Raw genomic sequence first — 19,101 nt, 5'->3', positions numbered from 1 at the left:
TGTTAATGAAATCTCAGTCGCAATAAAAATGCAAATAGACCGAAATGTCGATCTTAGGCCCTGTTCACTAATTAAACTGAAATTCTTACCTCAGTAAAACTGCATCTGCTCTTATTTTTCGCCATAGCTGGGAGGAAATGCATCGCAAATATTTTTTTTTTGAATTTAAGGGAAACTTTTCTTTAAGGAAGTACAAGGGAATATTCTTTCAAAAAAGGATTCTTTGTTAAAGTGTTTGGTTTGAAAACAAAAATTATTATTGGGGCGATTATTGAACAAATTAGTTACAGTTAATTTACATTACATTATCAGATGTGCGCAATGCTGCTTCATTACCTTATTAAAAAAATATACCTCGTCCTGAATCTTGACCAGAGTGCCATGTCGACGCCCGCCGACTCCTCACACACAACTGGTAACTCCCTACATGCAACTGAACTCTACTGCGACTCGACCACAAATGCATCGCAACTGAACTGAACTCTCGCGCAGTCAAGCGCAGACTAGGAACGACAAATAGCTCTCTGGTCAGAGACTCTGGAATACCTCGCCATCGCCGCCACACAACATACGTGTTTCAACTGGTAGCTAGAAATTATGTCTTTACGCTAACATAAGAAAAAAAAGGAAAGGTTGAGCCCCAGTGAAACAGCAACTGCCCGTTCAAAGAACTGTGCGCATCCAAAAAAGATTATGCCATACGTCTGGTGTAGCAACGACAGTGTGGTGTCTTACGAATTGCTTTCGTAAGGTGTAGCCACCACTGCTGACGTATGTTGCCAACAACTGAGACGTCCTGCAGACGCAATCCAAGAACAACGACCAGGGAGGCCGCGGAAGTGACTCTACTCCACAACGCCCACCCGCATTTTACTAGACTGACAGGAAACACCACGGAGGGGTTGGGTTGGGTAGTCATTCCGCACCCACCGTATTCACGTGATCTTGCAACCTCAGATTTCCACCTTCTCCGCTCTGTATTGAACAGTTTTCAAGCAACTTCCTTTCCGGATGAAAATGCGCTCCGAACATGGCTCGACGAGTTCTTCGCAACAAAACCGTGTGAATTCTATAGTCGTGGATTCGAAGTGTTACATCAGTGTTGGAAAATTGCTGTAAATAGTGAAGGAGAATAGGTTGTTGATGACTAAAGTCTCTGTTATGTGCACCTGTTGCGTTTAGCAAACTTTTGGAAAAACGCTACGAACTACTGCACCGACCCAATACCAGCGCCTGTCAGCCCATATCTGACTGTGATCGTTTCCACTGGGATGCTGTACTTAAAGAGTCAAATGACATTGTAAATTCGCCTTTTGGACAACTGTATTTAATGATATCAAATAAATTACTCTTCACGGAATACATGAACTTCTTCAAAATTTCTCCCTCTCGTTTGGCTAGTTTTAAAGTATTACGAAACGCGACCGTCGCTACAATCATCCGCCGGTGATTCGTAAGTCCAGAAGAGCAAGGTGAGGGCAGTGTCTACATGCAGTAAGAGTTAATACTGAATTGCACGAAATGAGGCCATTCGGACTTGCGGAGGATACCGGTGGCCGGCCGCGGTGGTCTAGCGGTTCTAGGCGCTCAGTCCGGAGCCGCGCGACTGCTACGGTCGCAGGTTCGAATCCTGCCTCGGGCATGAATGTGTGTGATGTCCTTAGGTTAGTCAGGTTTAATTAGTTCTAAGTTCTAGGGGACTTATGACCACAGCTGTTGAGTCCCATAGTGCTCAGAGCCATTTGAACCATTTTTGAGGATACCGGTGACCTTTTAAATGGACAAACCAATGAAAGACTGAAAGACCTAAGTCATTCCAAAAGAACTACTGACAGCCTTGGGAGAGCCAATCCTGACAAAACTCTACCATCTGGTGAGCAATATGAATGAGACAGATGAAATACCCTCAGACTTCAAGAAGATTATAATAATTCCAATCCCAAAGGAAGCAGGTGTTGACAGATGTGAAAATTACCGAACTATCAGCTTAATAATTCACGGCTGCAAAATACTAAGGCGAATTCTTTACAGACGCATGGAAAAAGTGGTAGAAGCCGACCTCGGGGAAGATCAATTTGGATTCCGCAGAAATACCGGAACACATGAGGCAATATTGACCCTACGACTTATCTTAGAAAATAGATTAAGGAAAGGCAACCCTTCGTTTCTAGCATTTGTAGACTTAGAGAAAGCTTTTGACAATATTGGCTAGAATACACTCTTTCAAATTCTGAAGGTGGCAGGGGTAAAATACAAGGAGCGAAAGGCTATTTACAATCTGTACAGAAACCAGATGGCAGTTATAAGAGTCGAGGGGCATGAAAAGGAAGCAGTGGTTGGGAAAGGAGTGAGACAGGGTTGTAGCCTCCCCCCGATGTTATTCAATCTGTATATTGAGCAAGCAGTAAAGGAAACAAAAGAAAAATTCGGAGTAGGTATTAAAATTCATGGAGAAGAAGTAAAAACTTTGAGGTTCGCCGATGACATTGTAATTCTGTCAGAGACAGCAAAGGACTTGAAAGAGTAGTTGAATGAAATGGACAGTGTCTTGAAAGGGGGACATAAGACGAACATCAACAAAAGCTAAACGAGGATAATGGAATGTAGTCGAATTAAGTCGGGTGATGCTGAGGGAATTAGATTAGGAAATGAGACACTTAAAGTAGTTAATCAGTTTTGCTATTTGGGGAGCAAAATAGCTGATGATGGTCGAAGTAGAGAAGATATAAAATATAGACTTGCAATGGCAGGGAAAGCATTTCTGAAGAAGAGAAATTTGTTAACATCGTGTATAGATTTAAGTGTAAGGAAGTCGTTTCTGAAAGTATTTGTATGGAGTGTAGCCATGTATGGAAGTGAAACGTGGACTATAAATAGGTTGGACAAGAAGAGAATAGAAGCTTTGGAAATATGATGCTACAGAAGAATGCTGAAGATTAGATGCGTAGATCACATAACCTATAAGTAGGTAGTGAACAGAATTGTGGAGAAGTGGAGTTTGTGGCACAACTTGACTAGAAGAAGGGATCGGTTGGTATGACATATTCTGAGGCATCAAGGGATGACTAATTTGAGGGCAGTGTGGAGGGTAAAAATCGTAGAGGGAGACCAAGAGATGAATACACTAAGCAGATTCAGAAGGATGTAGGTTGCAGTAGGTACTGGGAGATGAAGAAGCTTGCACAGGATAGAGTAGCATGGAGAGCTGCATCAAACCAGTCTCAGGACTGAAGACAACAACAACAACCAATGAAATTCAATGTCCATGTTTATATTTCAGTTCACTGAAATTCGTAGTCGCTTTTAGTCCGCATACAGTGGTCTACTGGTTACCATTGCTGCCTCATGCAATCCTGGGGTCCCGGCTTCGATTCTCGGAAGGGTCAGAGAGTTCTTCACTCGGGGACTGTGTGTTTTTGTTGTCCTAAATATTTCATCTCATCTTCATCATAAAGTTGTGCAATTCACCGAAGTGGCATCAATCAGGACTTGCGCCAGGTCACCAAACTACCCAGGAGACGTCTCCCGGCTATTAAAGCCATACGATTATTTCGTATCATTTTTACGAGTTTCGGCTTTGCAGTCACCATCTGACCCAAACAGTACAGCAACGGCACGGAGGTATGCAGTCGGTACATAACAATGTATTCCTTACATGTCGCTGAGGGATTCGTTGGATCTGATGCCTGTAAACCTGAAATAGATTATAAATTCTAACAAACTATATGTAACCAAGACATGGACCTCTATGAAAATTGTTCCAACTATTGACTAAAGCAACACCAGTCTTATAGGTAACCAAAGCTTGACAGGTGTCAGTTGAGCCGTGCCTTGACCTATCACTAATTCGTAGCCCTTCTCTGTGGAAAGATTCTGGCCCTCGCAGCGGTTCAGCGGGAGGGTGGGCGCGAGTGGCAAAGAGGATTTTGACAGTAGGGGGCAGTGCGAGGCCGAGCGAGCTAAGTGGCTCTTGCGAACTGAGGCGGTGCGGAGTTATCCCGCAGCCTTCTGGCTTCCATGGCTCCTGGGTCTCGTAGAAGACGTCGTGGTCACTTAAAAATCCGGGACGTGGGGTGACTGGGTGGAACAGGGCCGAGCAGTCCGAAATTTCTGGTCTGTCTGCAATAGGATCTGCTTTTGGAGGTGTGACAATTTGGAATTTCAACCTTCCTGCCACCGCCGCTTTTACGAAGTGTCTTCAACGGCGACCAAGGGTCCGTTGAGGATACACTGTGCAATCATTTTTTCCCCATGTGCTGAATTTAAGTGGTGGATGATGTAGGTTAATTCGACGACTAGTCCAGGGCTCTGTACTAAAGGATTTAGCCAGAATCATAATGGTAACTAGTTGTATTGACAGTGGTCAGTAATAGACTAAGCTCTGTATAGCAGTTTTTCCCACCCTCCTTGTATTGTAAGTGTTCCCGAATTAGCGGCACTTCTGTCCATTCTAGGGTATTCTTTGCACGATTGATTCAGACGATCGTTCAGCTTACTGGTCCCGACTGTATTTACGCAGCTGATTATTTTCTGTTTAAGACATTAGTGGTGTGGATATTGATTATTCTGTGTTGTATTTACATTACTTGAACTGTGAAACTGAGTGCACCTACTTGCTTTATGAAGATGGTACCATCTTGATATGGGTAAGGCTTACCGGCCAATGATCTTCTTCAGTGCAGATGCACTCGCATTGCTCAAACTCTAACGGGAATCTGTAGATTGACTACCGCGAGTAATGAATATAGTGGGCAGGAGCACTACAAATGTAGTGTGTGGACAGTAAGTTGGAAATGTGGGTCTCACGGGAAGCGTGCCAGAGATACGTCCCTGCAGTCGCAATATCTTCTCTGTCTTCGATGGCTCACTTGGATAGAACGTCTGCCACGTAAGCAGCAGAGCCCGGTTTCGAGTCCCGGTCGTGGCACACATTTTAAACTGTCCGCGTTGATATTTATCAACGCCTGTTAGCAGCTGACGGTCTGGATTTCATTGTAATTTCATACTTGCTTTATGCCGCTCTGTTGTGTAACTTGCTTCCTTTTAGCGGAAAGATTAAAACGCATATTAACCGGTAGAGCTGTAATTCATTTATCCTGGGATGTACTTGCTCAATTTTAAAAGCCATTTGAGCGAACCTACTTAAATTTTCTGGCACTTCGTGCTACTTCTTGTGCGCTGTCTTCTGCGGTGTTAAATTTAGTCGCTGGTCTAGCGTGTTTCTGGGATTCCTTAGGAGTCGCCTACTATTCCTGGAGAAGGAGAGGCACGTAACAACACAAATTATTCATGGCGTTCTTGGTTCGCTCACCTACAAATTTTGGTTCATAGATCTGTCATAAGCCGAATCAACACCCGACATTGCGTTTGGTTGCTTAAATAGGTATTTAATTGTTATTTGTATTTCTAAGAGAGTGTTTTGTGTGTGACAGACATGCCCCTCTCACGCGCTTAGCTTGAAGGTCAGTGCGGCGAGTCGGTTGACCAGTCGTGATTCTGTGCGTCCACCTTCACGGCTAAGGCGATTTTTACTAGTCATAGCTCGCTTTATTTGTGATACCGCTGTTATTCTGTAACTGCTCTAGATTTGCTACGTAGGACATTCGCATCGGAGAGGCACGATAATTAACTGAGAGGGATCCGCTTCAGTTGTATTAATATGTATTTAAACCATGACCAGTTTCGAGATTTTAAGGTCCTATCTTCAGGCATATGAAATTATAGCATTTGCTGATAAATAACGTGCAGTTGGACTAGTCAGTGCAAGAGTTTCAGTCGTTGCATGTTGGGGAAATTGTTCACCGGTATGTAGCCGCACGGTACGAACGCCAGCCACTACCTCTACCACCACCACCACCACCACCACCACTACCACTACCATTACCATTACCACAAATGGTTGGCGTTTCTACCTTGCGGCTGTCCAGCGGCAGACAGTTTCGGCTAACAAGCAATGACTGGAACTCTTGCACTGACTGGCGCGACCACATGTTCTGTGTTACCAAATGTTATAATTTTATACACATGAAGATGAGATTTTAATACCTCGAAACTGGCCGTGGTTTGAATAAATATTAGTACAACTGAATGGATTCCTCTATATTAACTGTTATTGTTTGCAAAATGTCATTTTAGCTTTCGTGTAGCCGTTGGAGCGCTTGATCATTCCCATATTGGACTCTGATTAGTAAAGTTATTTCTCGTTCCCTTAAAGTGTAAAAGCTGTTTAATAATTTTTGGTCAGTTGCATTACATTCGGGGCCTGGTCTGCCACTGGCATTTGAGGATAATTGTTATTTCAGAGCTCTAACGAAGCCTAAAGGGTCGTGTTCTGTATTAATCGTAATATTGTTCTCACCACTGAATCCTACGGTGATTGTTTTAAATATTCTCTGAAGATATTATTTCAGTCTTTTTCTATGGATTTTAATCAATTGTAGTATGTATTTTACGAATGGTGCATAATCTTCATTTGGATCCAGTCCTTCTAGCCCTTGAGTAATCAATAAATCGCAGGAGAGGTACCATCAGTAAGCGTTAACGTGTGTGTGTGTGGGGCCGGGGGAGGGGGGGGGGGGGAGGTGGGGGGGAGTTGTTGTTGTTGTTGTGGTCTTCAGTCCTGAGACTGGTTTGATGCAGCTCTCCATGCTACTCTATCCTGTGCAAGCTTCTTCATCTCCCAGTACCTACTGCAACCTACATCCTTCTGAATCTGCTTAGTGTATTGATTTCTTGGTCTCCCTCTACGATTTTTACCCTCCACGCTGCCCTCCAATACTAAATTGGTGATCCCCTGATGCCTCAGAACATGTCCTACCAACCGGTCCCGTCTTCTGGTCAAGTTGTGCCACAAACTTCTCCCCAATCCTATTCAGTACTTCCTCATTAGTTATCTGATCTACCCATCTAATCTTCAGCATTCTTCTGTAGCACCACATTTCGAAAGCTTCTATTCTCTTCTTGTCCAAACTATTTATCGTCCATGTTTCACTTCCATACATGGCTACACTCCATACAAATACTTTCAGAAATGACTTCCTGACACTTAAGTATATACTCGATGTCAACAACTTTCTCTTCTTCAGAAACAGTTTCCTTGCCATTGCCAGTCTACATTTTATATCCTCTCTACTTCGACCATCATCAGTTATTTTGCTCCCCAAATAGCAAAACTCCTTTACTACTTTAAGTGTCTCATTTCCTAATCTAATTCCCTCAGCATCACCCGACTTAATTCGACTACATTCCATTATCCTCGTTTTGCTTTTGTTGATGTTCATCTTATATCCTCCTTTCAAGACACTGTCCATTCCATTCAACTGCTCTTCCAAGTCCTTTGCTGTCTCTGACAGAATTACAATGTCATCGGTGAACCTCAAAGTTTTTATTTCTTCTCCATGGATTTTAATACCTACTCCGAATTTTTGTTTTGTTTCCTTTACTGCTTGCTCAATATACAGATTGAATAACATCGGGGAGAGGCTACAACCCTGTATTACTCCCTTCCCAACCACTGCTTCCCTTTCATGTCCCTCGACTCTTTAACTGCCATCTGGTTTCTGTACAAATTGTAGATAGCCTTTCGCTCCTTGTATTTTACCCCTGCCACCTTCAGAATTTGAAAGAGAGTATTCCAGTCAACATTGTCAAAAGCTTTCTCTAAGTCTACAAATGCTAGAAACGTAGGTTTGCCTTTCCTTAATCTTTCTTCTAAGATAAGTCGTAAGGTCAGTATTGCCTCACGTGTTCCAGTGTTTCTACGGAATCCAAACTGATCTTCCCCGAGGTTGGCTTCTATTAGTTTTTCCATTCGTCTGTAAAGAATTCGTGTTAGTATTTTGCAGCTGTGACTTATTAAACTGATAGTTCGGTAATTTTCACATCTGTCAACACCTGCTTTCTTTGGGATTGGAATTATTACGTACGTCGTAAAATAATAATAATAACTGCTTGAAGCTCAACGTCCTAGTACAAGGCCTTCAACTGAGCACCACTTCGACGACTTGTATGTCCCTAACCTGCGACTGTAATCCTACCGTGGAAAGAGGTCTGACAGTTTAACTTGGGGTCCAGACCATGTCTCGTTTCTGGCGAAACTCCACATTTTTCAGAAGTGAAGGATGGACTGAAGACAGACTGAAATAATCTATAGGCCGACCAGAATTCTATCCTGCAACCTATCGGTTTGCTGCCACCTGTCTCACTTCTAGAACACCGAGCCTGATGGTGAATCTATAACTTAAAGACTTTTTAAAAATGAACCTCTACATATTTTACCGTTCCATTTTTCATTCAGGATCTTCCAGACATAATTAAAACAACTGCAGTTGGAAGCTAAAACGCTTCCTTAGTGAAATATTATTGGAAGAATATCGAATAACAGCACTTTATCTCTCAACTATTCCCTAATAAGCTAATGAACTGTAGCATATACAGGTGTTGGACAAAAGTATCGAGACATTTCGATAAATACATTCTTGAACATAAATGCAGACGCTATCCAAGTCTGTATATTGCTCTGGTATTTGACCATCCACGGCATCTGTGCAGTGTCCTAAAAACGTTGCAGGTGTCAGTCGTTAGAACAGTGTTCTGCGTAGTTGGAAGTAAGGGAATTCGAACGTGGGCTAATTGTTGGTGCTCATGTGTTGGGTGAATATTTGGGCAGCCGTATCTTGGTATTCCAAGGGCCCTGGGGTTACTCTGCATGGTCGCATTACTGCCAGGAATTATCTGAACACTTTATCAGGTTCTTCCCATGGTACGATGTCTGTTTCCCATTGGTGATGTTGTGTTCCGAGACAACAGGGCTCCTATTAACACGGCTCGTATCGTCCAGGACTGGTTTCCAGAGTACGACAAAGAACTGTCACATCTCTCCTGGCCAGCACAGTCATCAGTATTATTGAGCGTTTACCGTCTCCTTTGAAGAGATGGTTGGGCAATTTTTATCCACCTCCATCGTCGTTGCATGAACATCCTATTATATAGCGAGAAGAATGGATTGATTTTATTGAAAATCATACGAGACCCCTATGTACCCATTCCGGGACTGTCGGAAGCTGTTTTGAATGCAAGCTGATTTACTACACCGTATTAGCTGTGGTAACCATGTGTTTGCTGTTTGCATATTTTTGTCCAGACCCTGTCTGTCCTCTTGCACGTACACTGCTCACAATACCTTGAAGTGGTCAGGAAAAAAACGTCAGATCGTCACGAAGTGTACTACATGCTTAGATATGCAACTGATTAGCGTTTATACGCAGCCATGCAAAAAAGATGGGCGTAGCACCATCTAAATTTTGTATTTGGGGAAACTTACGCAGCGATTTTTCTCATTTAGAAATAGCGTGTAGTATCTACATACTAACTAAGCACTCGGCGGTGTCTGGGCATGTAAATATTTCAGTTCTATTAATCCGTCTCCTCCTCACAACTCTCTCTCTCCATCTACTCCTTTCACTCTCTGTCCTTCTTCCCACTTTCTCTGTCTACCTCCGCCATTGATCCCCCCCCCCCACCTCTCTCTCCATGTCCTTTCCTTTCTCTGTAGATCTTCTCCTCCCTCTCCTCATCAACCCTTTCACTGTCCATTTTTCCCCCCCATCTTTCCGTCCCCCTCTCTCTGTTCGTTTGCTCCTCCCCCCCTCTCCATCTATTTCTTCCTCTTCGCTTTCTCTCTCTTTTTTCCCCTTCCGCTCTATCCATCTCCACCACCCCTACATCTGTGTCCATCACCTCCTTCCCCTTCTAATTCTGTCCATCTCTTCTCCCCTCCTCTCTCCATATTATCAACTCCACTCCAATAGGAGGTTGCAGGTTCATAGCTCCAACAGTAACTCTTTCTAGATAGTAAGATTTATGTATGCCAGATTTGGCTGGAATCGATCTAGGAGCTTAGGAGAAGCTTTTTACTCAAGGCTTTCCCCCATACGCATATTTAAATTATTTTACACGTATCTGTACAATACTTCAACTGCATCTCTTGCGAATTCTGCCCTGTAGATTCGTTTTCACGCAACTCAATTCCTATAGCGTCATATTTCCTTAACTATATTTCTTGCAACAATATAATTTTTCTGGTAGATCCAATGGCATATACGGACACTGACTGCTTAATGTGCTGCGAATGGATTTAGTAATAATCAGGTAATAAATTATAATGTCATGCATGATGCAACAGTTTTTCACTCATCTCAGTGTTTATTACGTCATTTCTCCTAAACTATGTGCCGTACAATGATATACTTTTGCAGGTACATTTCAGTGATATGTGTGACTGTTGTCTCCGAAATAGAAATTTGCGAATAGAGTTATTAGCAAAGAAGTAATACACTGAAAGGTCATGGATGATGCAGCAGTTTTACTCTATGAACAGCGAAAATACGTGAAAAGATTGCTGCGAGTCATTGAGTTCGCTATTCTCAAATAATCGATGAATATTATCTGCCTATATGAGAGTAATGAGGTGCGCTTCCTTCACATCTCCACCCCTTTGACACGTAAGTGCTTCTTACCCCCACAATGGCTCCTTCCAGACAATGAGTGATATGTGTACATACTTATGTTGAAGTATACCCATTGGCTTAGGAGGAGATGTGTAACATACATATATATAGCCACATTCATTGTGTACTAGCTGTTTCCAGCCACACGTTTCTCTGGCTCAGTTAGATTAAATGCAAAATAAAGAAAAGAAGAAGCACAAGTTCCTAATATACACTCCTGGAAATTGAAATAAGAACACCGTGAATTCATTGTCCCAGGAAGGGGAAACTTCATTGACACATTCCTGGGGTCAGATACATCACATGATCACACTGACAGAACCACAGGCACATAGAGACAGGCAACAGAGCATGCGCAATGTCGGCACTAGTACAGTGTATATCCACCTTTCGCAGCAATGCAGGCTGCTATTCTCCCATGGAGACGATCGTAGAGATGCTGGATGTAGTCCTGTGGAACGGCTTGCCATGCCATTTCCACCTGGCGCCTCAGTTGGACCAGCGTTCGTGCTGGACGTGCAGACCGCGTGAGACGACGCTTCATCCAGTCCCAAACATGCTCAATGGGGGACAGATCCGGAGATCTTGCTGGCCAGGGTAGTTGACTTACACCTTCTAGAGCACGTTGGGTGGCACGGGATACATGCGGACGTGCATTGTCCTGTTGGAACAGCAAGTTCCCTTGCCGGTCTAGGAATGGTAGAACGATGGGTTCGATGACGGTTTGGATGTACCGTGCACTATTCAGTGTCCCCTCGACGATCACCAGTGGTGTACGGCCAGTGTAGGAGATCGCTCCCCACACCATGATGCCGGGTGTTGGCCCTGTGTGCCTCGGTCGTATGCAGTCCTGATTGTGGCGCTCACCTGCACGGCGCCAAACACGCATACGACCATCATTGGCACCAAGGCAGAAGCGACTCTCATCGCTGAAGACGACACGTCTCCATTCGTCCCTCCATTCACGCCTGTCGCGACACCACTGGAGGCGGGCTGCACGATGTTGGGGCGTGAGCGGAAGACGGCCTAACGGTGTGCGGGACCGTAGCCCAGCTTCATGGAGACGGTTGCGAATGGTCCTCGCCGATACCCCAGGAGCAACAGTGTCCCTAATTTGCTGGGAAGTGGCGGTGCGGTCCCCTACGGCACTGCGTAGGATCCTACGGTCTTGGCGTGCATCCGTGCGTCGCTGCGGTCCGGTCCCAGGTCGACGGGCACGTGCACCTTCCGCCGACCAGTGGCGACAACATCGATGTACTGTGGAGACCTCACGCCCCACGTGTTGAGCAATTCGGCGGTACGTCCACCCGGCCTCCCGCATGCCCACTATACGCCCTCGCTCAAAGTCCGTCAACTGCACATACGGTTCACGTCCACGCTGTCGCGGCATGCTACCAGTGTTAAAGACTGCGATGGAGCTCCGTATGCCACGGCAAACTGGCTGACACTGACGGCGGCGGTGCACAAATGCTGCGCAGCTAGCGCCATTCGACGGCCAACACCGCGGTTCCTGGTGTGTCCGCTGTGCCGTGCGTGTGATCATTGCTTGTACAGCCCTCTCGCAGTGTCCGGAGCAAGTATGGTGGGTCTGACACACCGGTGTCAATGTGTTCTTTTTTCCATTTCCAGGAGTGTATATGGGAATTGGAAATGCTTCCTAATCACTTTTACCCCACATCTCTATCGATGTCCCCCTATCCCTCTCTTTATCCCTCTCCTCCTCCTTGCCTCTCTCTCTGTCCGTCACCTTCTCTTTTCTGTCTGTCTTCTCCATCCACACTCTTTCCATCTTCTCCTGTTTCTTCTCTCTCCTGCAGTTTGTGTCCATTACCTCCTCCCCTTCTCTGTCGATCTTCTCCTCCCCACCTCTCTCCCCATATCTTGCTGACCCCTCTCTCTCTTCCTCTGGTTACCACCTCCTCCCCTTCCTCTCTTCATATTCTTCTTCCTCCTCTCTCTCCACCTCCTCCTTTTCTCACGTCTTTGTCCATATTCTCTTTTCTGCTTTCTGTATACATTTCCTCCCATCTCTCTGTCCAGTTTCTACTCCCCCCTCTCTCTGCCCGTGAACCGTGTTTATTTTTACTAGAAATTCAGATTTTGTAGTCTGTAGTAATTATATATGTCTGTTGTGTGTGTGTCCATACATTGTACGTGTAGAAGTTTAAAGCAAATCTATCAAGTAGTTTTTGAGATTTTTAGTAACCATGTTTCCAATTTATACATTACATTTACATTTGCGTATCATACATATTAAAAATGTATAGCATTCGTCCATCTGAATGTTTATCAGAGTGTTGTGTAAAAATTTTAAGTAAATCGGACAAGAACTGTTCGAGATTGTGGTAATACCCTTATTTATATATCATACATAAGAAATAGGCATACAAAACACTCATGATTTTGAATGCAACGTTGTGTGAAAATTTCGAATAAGCAGTGAAGCACTCTTGGAGATGTACGATTTTGAACAATATATATGTAGGGTGTTAGGGGTATATGCACAGACATTGTAACAATTGCTACTTCAATATGTATCAACTTCAGTGTTTTGGCTGTTTTTCTCTGCGTTTAAAAGGCTTCCCGCAAACACGTCACATAATTTAGTACCGGGTGTTTTCATAACTGTCGTAACTGCATCTCTAAGTGGACTACTAGTGTCAGTATAATCGTTTTGCGTCCATGCATCCAGACTCCAACACCGGTCCTGAGACCCACGGGAAAATAAGCATCAAGGGGATGCTCTTGCCAAATATAGTTGTAGACACTAACCAACCTGAATATTTACTACTCCTAATAGCTGTACGAAGTAAACATTGATGTTATGTTGTTCTGTACACTGTCCTGAGACACCAATAAAACTATCTGCACTAAACCGCAGGGGTCTAGAGGGTTTGCCTGGAACATGGAACTTCGTCACATGTCGACTCTGTCCAGGTACATTTTTGAAGTGCTCAACAAAGGCTTGTAGTTGGAACCAAGGATGTTGGGGAGAGGGTGCGGACTCCTAGGAGGACCCTCTACCGTATCATTCACGCATGTGCCAGTGTCATACCCCTCTGTGATCACGCCACAGGAGGGCACTCAACAGGAGGGCTAGGGTAGCATTAGCACCCTTTGCTGAGTCGCGTCACGTTCAGCGTGGCTCGAATGGTTTTCGGAGGGTTCCTTTTGGCTTTACCCTGTACCCCAGAGCAAAAACTCTGGTCGCGCTGCACTCAAAAGTCATGCGATCACGTTCAGTGGGGTTGCTGATCCACAATGTCCTTAGAGGGGTTTGAATCGTCCGTCAGCAACGTTGTTCTGTTGTTCATCACACTGAAAGGTCTCTGTTGGATTCCTTTCATGTTAATTTCTTAAATCTGTTGTCATTTACGGCATAAATTCCTCTTCTAAATTTACTGTGGCGTTTCTGACTATCTGGGAAGAGACTGAGTAGTGGAACGTGTTACTTTTACACATAAAAGAGAACGATCTGTCACACTACTACACTTTAAAACACAGTTTATATGTAATTCATGTCACACAGTCTCATACGGAACCTACATCCGCTTTCTTTTATATACTGTATATGATAAGATACTGTCATCCCCCTTCCCTTCTGTGTGAGAGGATGAATGAGCAAATGTATTTCTAGTTGCATGCTTCAGGGTAGCAGACAAGCCTGTCTGCTAGAGAACAGTAGGACCAACGTCGGAACAGGTAGCTACGCTTTCTAAAACCAGAGAGGTTTCTATCTTTAGTATGGTCCTGCCCGTCTCTTGTCATGTTGGTATAGGAAGCTGCCCCTCTGGCCACTTCCGTTTGTATTTGTGAGCCACCCTCAGAAAGGGACCGAGGCAGTCTGTCCGCAGCGAGCGTCTGAAGTGGTAAGATCTCCGGCTAAGCGCGTGTCTGCTAAGTCCGTAGGACAATGGATTTCTTAAGTTCAGCCTAACTGAAAATTTAATCACCTTTATTTCAGGTTTAGCTCTAAAATATCTAATGTTATCTTAAATTGCAGCGCAGTGTAATTCTCGTGTAAAGTTCAGATTATTTTCCGGTAGTTGCTTTGTCACTACTTTGTGAGTAAAGTGGAACCACGTGTTGATCAGTAACTCTAACTAAGATCAATCTTATATGCGAATGCTTTTGTGATTATAACGTCTCGTCTTGACAATATTTTTCAATATAGCAACTTTTCTTTATGTTCAAACCACGTGGGGTGTACTTTGCGAGACGAGTACCACGTGCTTATATAACTGTTTGACCCATCAGGTTAATAGTAAGACGTTAGTAACCAGTTCGAGGTTTTTCTTTTGAAAATTTCTTTTCGATCTAAGTTATTTTAATTATCAAAATTATTGTGGAGTTATACGCTTTGTGTAAACCAAGTTGACCACGTGAAGCATGTGGTGTAATCATCAAAGTAGCCCTCAGCTATTCTTTTCGGGAAGATTTCACAGAGAGTTAGTATGAATTTAGTATACCAGTGTGTGGTAATTACATGACGGACAGGATTGTGCTACGAACGTAATTTCTTTGGGTGAAAATTGAATCGGTTGGTTGTGGTTAATTTCCTCTTGGATATGTTTCAACGTTCTTCGTGTGTTATTTTATGAATACAGTGTTGTGTGCACTCTCCCAATCTTGGCTCCATATTTGATGTGTTCCGTAACATTACAATCTCACATTTTCACAATCCTAAATAAGGCACCAGCTTATTTATGAATTGAGTTTAATATGCTGAAATTTCAATGATCAATCTTAAAATAAATTTCCAAATATGAACTGATTTCTTTCTTTTTATTTAAATTCTCTTTATATATATATATATATATATATATATATATATATATATATATATATATTACCGGTTGTTGTATGACTATTAAAAGATTATAATTAATGTTAGTCTGTTTGGGAATTTGGTAAACCTAGACTAGATACCTGGTGAAACAGTTGCGCAGTAATGCATGGTTAACGTCCCCAGACAGCTCACTGCTTTTAACCCACTTTTATTGTCAAGCAGTACCGCTTTCATAGCAAAATTAAAGTAACAACGTTACAACACTTACGAACTGTTATTCTAGACCGCGAAATGCTTGGAAATCAACGCTCCAAGGGAATGGTAACTTCATTGATGCCCTTTATACGATCACCTAAGGTCTTTCAGTGTCGCCGCTGCGTCTGAAATGTTTTCCTAGTTCACTCATAAAAAACAGCCTGATTTCAGTGATGGATGTCGTGGTTATGTCTTCAATCTCAGAGGTGTTAGCAGAAGGGGTGGAATTTGGGGAAGAGGGAATGAGACTACTTTCCCATCGAGTGACACGCCCTAGGCGGCCTTGGGCAGATTTGTGGTGAAATTTGGTGCCAGTGTGGCATCAGTAATCCAACTTGCAACTCAAATGAACATCTGGGTCGTTACATCGGATGTGTTGACACCTTGTTGTTTGAAGCGTCGCAGAGCCCTAAGGTGACATCCAGAGCGCCACGCTTTTGTGCCATTACAGAATAATATTGTAGGCAACTTTGAGCCAAATGTCAAGCTGATGGGTCGCAATGGGAGACAATTACGGGGTTTCGAAAGGAAGGTCCTTCGACTATGTTGCGCAGTGTAGTTGTAGACGTAAATACGCTGAGATGACGGAATTCATGGCGTAGCGATATGCAGATATACAGATGGTGCTAGTATCATGTACACAGGGTATAAAAGGGCAGTGCATTCGGGGAGCTGTCATTTGTGACAGACTCCTAACTAAGGTACGAGCGTATGGGATTGGTTCCCAAGTACGTGAGTGGCTCAAAGACTTCTTAAGTAATAGAAACCAGTACGTTGTCCTCGATGGCGAGTGTTCATCGGAGGTGAGGGTATTATCTGGAGTGCCCCAGGGAAGTGTGGTAGGTCCGATGTTGTTTTCAATCTACATAAATGATCTTTTGGATAGGGTGGATAGCAATGTGCGGCTGTTTGCTGATGGTGCTGTGGTGTACGTGAAGGTGTCGTCGTTGAGTGACTGTAGGGGGATACAAGATGACTTGGACAGGATTTGTGATTGGTGTAAAGAATGGTAGCTAACTCTGATGAATGTAGATTAAAGCAGATGAATAGGAAAAAGAATCCTGTAATGTTTGAATACTCCATTAGTAGTGTAGCGCTTGACACAGTCACGTCGATTAAATATTTGGGAGTAACATTGCAGAGCGATATGAAGTGGGACAAGCATATAATGGCAGTTGTGGGAAAGGCGGATGGTCGCCTTCGGTTCATTGGCAGAATTTTTGGAAGAGGTGGTTCACCTGTAAAGGAGACCGCTTATAGAACCCTGGTGCGACCTATTCTTGAGTACTGCTCGAGCGTTTGGGATCTCTATCAGGTCGGATTGAGGGAGGACATAGAAGCAATTCAGAGGCGGGCTGCTAGATTTGTTACTGGTAGGTTTGATAATCACGCGAGTGTTACGGAAATGCTTCAGGAACTCGGGTGGGAGTCTCTAGAGGAAAGGAGGTGTTCTTCGTGAATCGCTACTGAGGAAATTTAGAGAACCAGCATTTGAGGTTGACTGCAGTACAATTTTACTGCCGCCAACTTACATTTCGCGGAAAGACCACAAAGATAAGATAAGAGAGATTAGGGCTCGTACAGAGACATATAGGCAGTCATTTTTCCCTCGTTCTGTTTGGGAGTGGAACAGGGAGAGAAGATGCTAGTTGTGGTACGAGGTACCCTCCACCACGCACCGTATGGTGGATTGCGGAGTGTGTATGTAGATGTAGATGTGGATGTGATTCATGTGAAAAGGTGTCCGACGTGACTGTGGCCGCACCAAGGGAATTAATTGAACGCGAAATTGTAGTTGGAGCCAGACGCATGGGACATTCCATGTCTTAAATCGTTAGGGAAGTCAATATTTCCACACCCCGTGTCAAAAGAGTGCCGAGAGTACAAAATTTCAGGGATTACCTCTCACCACGGACAACTCAGTGCCCGACGGGCGTCATTAAAGGCCGAGAGCAGCGGCGTTTGCGTATAGTTATCCGTGCTAACGGACTCTGGGTGAAATAACCGCAGAAATCAATGTGGACTTACGACGAACGTATCCGTTCAGACAGCGCAGCGAAATTCGGTTAAAGGGTTAAGGCAGCAGTCGACCGAAGCGAGTGCCTTTTCTAACAGAATGGCATCGCCTCAAGAGTCTATCCAGGTCTCGTGACCATATTGATTATACTATAGACGACTCGAGAACTGTAGGATGGTCAGGTGCACCCTGATTTCTATTGATAAAATCTGATGGTAGGACACGAGTGTTGCTCAGACCCCATAAAGCCAGGGACCCAAATTGTCAACAAATAGCTGCGTAAGCCGGTGATGGCTTCATAATGGTGTGCGCTGTGTTTACATGGAACTTGTAACCTCCCCCTCACTTATCGACCTAAATGACAGTGAAAAATTAAACCGCGTGTACCTAATGGAAATTTGGGAAAGCAATCGTCACCGAAGTTAATCTGTCTGTAAAGAGGGAGGAAAGGGTTACATCTAAATGAAAGGAAAAATGCAAATGAAACTGGTGGAAATTAATTTTTAAAAGGGGTAAAGTTAATAAAGAAAGTAAATGTGCGGCTGTTACGTCAACAATTAACCAGCGGTAATTAGATATTTGAGATTTGGGGGAAATTACGGTCGCCAGTCCTAAGGACAATTACTATAGTAACTGAAAAAGAAAGGTTATTACACATATAATTAGCACTAGAAGCGTGGCAACTGAAGGTTGACACATGTAGTGTGAAAACTGAAAGTTTGTCAGAAATAATAAATTTCGCTACACTCTGACTTAATTTAACAAAAGAATTAATAAAACCAGAAAATTGAAAGTTAATTTAGTGACTGAAATTAATAGTGAACTTTGTTTCTGAAGCATATCGAAATTCAGTAAAATACAGTTAGTCTTGGGCTACCTCAACAATCATTTCAAAAGCTACTTGAATCTACGCAATTTAGAAATAAGAGATTTAACTTCGAACTTGAATTAAATGATTCTGAACAATTAACAACAGTAAAATTTAGTACGTACCAAGCTGAGCTGCAGTCACAGGTAAGCTAAAATATGCTAACAAAACTCGCACTCTTAATTTGTGCTCGTGTAATCTAAATATTGTAGCCAGCTATGAATAAATTAACTGAACTTTGAAATTAAGGCAGTGAAATTGAATTATATTATTTTAATGCTGGCGTTTGAATTTCAACGACACTCGGGTTCATTTCGGAAAAGGAAGGGATCCTGCTTGGCAATGCAATTGGGACAGTGAGCAACAAAGGTTCATGCTAATTTGCTGCAATTTTGTGATTTGAACAGTTTGAAAAGCTGAGGTCTGCCATACAGTTCTGAAACTTTACGTGCTTTTAGTCTTCCTTGTTGGTTGATTGAAGGTTTGAAGTCGCCGATCGAGGAGGTGGCGACAGTCACTCATTGTCGGCCGTCGCTGTTGCAGAAGCTGGATGCTGGCGCGCCTTCTTCTCGACACGGTCACCAGGCGAAACGGGCTCTTGATGTGTGCCAGCTAATGCTTCCCGTCCGCGACACCGTGCTAGAAACTACCATAGCCAATCGAT

Source organism: Schistocerca nitens, chromosome 1 (genome assembly GCF_023898315.1).
Source record: "Schistocerca nitens isolate TAMUIC-IGC-003100 chromosome 1, iqSchNite1.1, whole genome shotgun sequence".
Classification (NCBI taxonomy): Eukaryota; Metazoa; Arthropoda; class Insecta; order Orthoptera; family Acrididae; genus Schistocerca; species Schistocerca nitens.
This window is presented reverse-complemented; position numbering follows the sequence as displayed.